A 4,760-nucleotide genomic window follows, 5' to 3' on the forward strand; every position below is an offset into this window, starting at 1 on the left:
GGTCAATTTCTCAGGCTATTCTGATACCTATTTTACTCAAAATTTGATTTTTCTAATAAAATACTATTTATCAAATAACCCAACGTTCTCGGGTATTACAATAACAACTTATAGCTAATTGGAATATAAAAAACTCAAAATTGCCAATGGATGAGATGCCCAGATCGACTTATTGTAACTTACAATTTGGGATAAAAGGTCCAGATTGTACCTGCTCAAAATTTTGCATAAAGAGCAAGAAATATATATATATGTGTGTGTATATATATATATATAGATAGAGAGAAATTGGGGCTTACAAAAGGGAATTGACATTGGCAACGAGAGGGAAGAGAAGGAACGACTAGCGATGAGGGCGATTGAAGGACTGGCGGCGATGGCGATCAAAGCAATGGAAGCAGACAACGGAGCAGCGAGGGCGATCGATGCATTGGAAGTAGATGGTGGCAAGGATGATCGATGCACTGGAAGTAGACGGCAATCACTGAGAAGAACAGCCGCACTGGAAGAAGAAAACGAAGAAGAAGAAGAAGCCGCACTGGAAGAAGAAAACGAAGAAGAAGAAGAAGCCACACTGGAAGAAGAAAAAGAAGAAGAAGAAGCCGCCGCACTGGAAGAAGAAAAAGAAAAAGAAGGGATGAAGAAGAAGAAGAAGAAGAAGAAGAAGAAGAAGAAGAAGAAGAAGAAAAGAGGAAAAAGAAAGGAGGTCTAAAATTTTGAAGGGATTCAAGCTGGCAGCACTTGCTGGAAACGCGTTTCCGGCTGGAAACGTGTTTCTGGTCAAGTATTTTAAATTATGAAATAGCCCAAAATTTTGCAAAAATTACACAAACGGCTCGAAAAATGTTTCGGGCTGTTTTTTCCGTTTTTGAAACAGGAAACGGTTCGGAAATACCAAAACGACATCTCTGAGCTGTTTCCGTGCTTCACTGTATAGGATTACTATGTATTGGTTTACATTAAATTAAAATCGATACAATTATACCGATATAGGAAGTATATCGGTTACTATGTATCGGTTTACATTAAATTAAAACCAATACAATTATACCGATATATGATGTCGGTACATAAAACAATTTTGGGTACTGATATATAAGTTGAACGGATATAAAACATTTTTGGGTATGTTTCTGGTTTGAGCCTATAGTGAAATGCATAGCCTTCATTCAATCGAGCTTTAGAATGCAGAACCAGAGCAAGATTCATTTGCATACCCATTATGTAGTCATTAAAAAAATCGCATCGAAGAGAGTAAAACACTCTGAAATTACCTGCAATGGCTTTGAAGGCGAAGACCGACGAAGAAGCAGCAACCCTAGATGCTTAGAACAGAGGACGAGCGAGAGAGATGACGAAGATGACGAGCGAGAGAGATGTTCTGGTTGGCGGGCGATTGACGATGTGCGTGCGAGAGGAAGAAGACGAATGGATCGTAGGCTAATTTAAATCGGGGGCATTTTAGTCCATTTAACTCTCAAAAGTCCTAGTTTTGCAAAAAAAAATTTAAGAGTCCTATTTTTACAAAGTTCTTTGCCGGCAGTCCTATTTTTGTAAATTTCCCAAGGAAAAATCATGTTTTAGTTAAAGAATAGTGATCAAGGTTCTATTGTTGATGTTTATTATATACCTGATATGAAGAACAATGTTTTGAGCGTGGGACAATTGTTGGAGAAAGGCTATGACATTCAGATGAAAGGGACTACGCTTTCCCTGCGATATAAGAACGATGTATTGGTTGCGACAGTTAAAATGGCTAGAAATCATATGTTCCCACTCCATTTAAATGTAAGTCAGTCTAGATGCCTAAAGATTGTCATGGAAGATGAGGTTGCATTATGGCATAAGAGGTACGAACATTTAAATTTTGAAGCCTTGCAAATTTTAAATGAGAAAAATATGGCGCATGGTTTTCTTAGGGTTGGTCACCCTAATAAAATCTGTAACCCTAAGAAAACCTGTGAAGTTTGCATTATGGGCAAACAGGCAAAGAAAGCCATTCAAGAGTTGAAATTCATGGAGGACTTCCTACTGCTTGGAGCTGGTACATTTAGACATTTGTAGGCCCATCACTCCTACTATGTACTATTGGTCGAAATAGGTATATGTTAACCTTAATTTATTGATAATTTTAGTTGTAAGACTTGGAGCTATTCTTTGATGGAAAAGAATGAGGTGTTTGCCAAATTCAAGGAATTCAAGAACTTGGCTGAAAAGCAAAGTAGATGTTATCTAAAATGCTTGAGGATAGACAACGGTGAAGAATACACTTCTCGTGAGTTTGACTTTTTTTGTAAGGAAAAATGCATAGTCCATCAACTCACTATGCCTTATACGCTTCAACAAAATGGCATATCAGAATGAAAGAACAGAACCATTATCAACATGGTCAGGTGCACACTGTAAAAGAAGAGAGCCTTAATTAAATGAGTTTTGGGGTGATGTAGCTACGTGTGCGGTATACTTGCCGAATCGATTTCCCACCAAGAGACTTGGAAATGTCATATCGAAGAAAGCTTGGAGTCTGAAGAAACCCAAAGTTGATCATCTTAAGGTATTTGGCAGCATTGCATATGCTAAAACACCTGAAGAAAAGAGGTCAAAGCTGGAAGATAAAGAGTCAAAAGTGCATATTCTTGGGCTATGAAACAAATGTAAGTGGTTACAAGCTCTACAACCCCTCTACAAAAAAGGTTGTATGGTCTAGTTCGATGAGAAGCAAATATGGGACTGGAATGATGGAAAGAAAAAGCAAGTTATTATAGATGAGGAAGAAAATAAGCCTACTGAAGATGGAGAGCCAGCCCAAGTCCAGGAAATCAGTGAATCGAGCAGTCCAAGCCCAAGGAAGACAAAGAGAATTCAAGATATCTACAACATTATTCAGAGGATTGGGTCGGACGATGAGCACACAATGTTCTGTTTGGGTACAGGTTTTGATTCATTGACGTTTGAGGAGACTTACCAAAAACAAAAATGGAGGAAAGCCGTGAAAGAAGAGATACATGCTATCCATAGAAATATGTGGGAGCTTGCTACAGTACCTGAAGGACACAGAGAGAAAGATGTTAAGTGGGTCTACAAGACCAAGAGAAATGTGAAATGTGTTAGTTTAAGGGGGGAGAATGTTAAATGTTAAATTTGCACGTGGGAGAATTGAAGAGATAGAAGAATAAATAGGAAAATAAATAGCAAAAATTAATAAAAACATTTGCCTTTTTGTATTATTTGTTGCAATATGAGCTTATAAATAGTTACGGATTTTAACTGTTTTATGCGTTAAACAGTATAATTATTACCCGATACTAATATGACACTGTCAAGTCAAGACAATAAGAGAGTAGGTAAAAGGGGAGGGGGGTAATTGGGTCCGACGCGACACCTCTTTTGCTGTTGTCTTGATGTGATAGTGTCACATCAATGTCAAATAACATAATTATTACTTAATACGGGTAACAGATCAAATCCTACCTAAAACATGAAAAATCAGAAGAAATACAATTTCTTGTTCTTCCTCGTTTGATCTCTCACACCACACACAAACACACCGTGGTTGATTTAGAAGGTGGAAGGGGGTTATCTTCCAACACAGCTGCAGTTCAACGGGCGATAGAGTTAGGAAGCTTTCCCAGTTGTAATTAGGTACGTAATTAACTACTGTATGGGAGCATGGGGGGGCTGGATTTAATTTGTTGATGTTCAAGTTAAAGGCATCCTGCTGCTGATTTGTTCCAGGCATGGGCAGCATACACACACACTTATAATAATATAATCAATGAACTTGAGCTTGAGGTACATTTTTCACTTTTTCAAGCAACCATTGTACAGAGCTAATCCCCTTGGACTTGTCCTTTGTGTTTGATCCATCTTTTTAATTAATTTATTTATCATTCCTTGTAAGGAAGGAAAATTAGTACTATATTTTTTATATTGCATTTTCCTTTTACAAAATACCACTGGAATAACGTGACGATTGTATTTTTAGAATTAAAAATTTATTTTATTTTATCTTTTTTGTTAAACAAATCATTACGTATATGAAGTTATAAAGAGCGGACACATTGAGTCTAGAAAAAAGATCATCACAAGATATGGGTAAAATATAAAAAGAAAATTAGAAAAAGATCATCACAAGATTTGGGTAAAATATAAAAAGAAAATTAGATCAGATAAAGTCGATCATCTATATTATTTTTGTGAGGGTTTCTTTAATTTTCAAACATAAATGAGGTAGAGAAAATAGTGTTTCGAAATATATTTATTTGTATTGCATTAATTAAACACGATAAATTAATTTCTTATTATTCCCTTTAATAAGAAAAGGAAATAAATAAAAGCTTGCTCATGGTTCCAAGTACAATGCATACATATATATGTTCATCTTTAATTGTTTTTTAAGCCTTTTTTTGTTCTATTTTTGGCCAATAATTGTTTACCTGAAGAAATTAAAATCAGAAGAATGCTGAGATGTGACCGAAAGTGATGGAAACTAAGCATTGTTAATTTGGTACTTATCCCCTGCCCCATACGATCTCCCATCTCTCACAATCAATGTATGGATGATTAATTTGGTAAGCTCACACTTGTCAATTCAGGACACAATCAATGGCATACAAAACCTTTTATAACTGTCAAACTAGCAACTGTCACGTTTTTAAAATTTATTTCACAAAAATATTATATTTAAGATTACATTCACAAGAAATGTTTTATTAAATAATAATATCGTGTTGACACGATACTTCACCTAATATTATCAA

The sequence above is a fragment of the Diospyros lotus genome, chromosome 13 (assembly GCF_014633365.1).
Source record: "Diospyros lotus cultivar Yz01 chromosome 13, ASM1463336v1, whole genome shotgun sequence".
In the NCBI taxonomy this organism is placed as follows: domain Eukaryota; kingdom Viridiplantae; phylum Streptophyta; class Magnoliopsida; order Ericales; family Ebenaceae; genus Diospyros; species Diospyros lotus.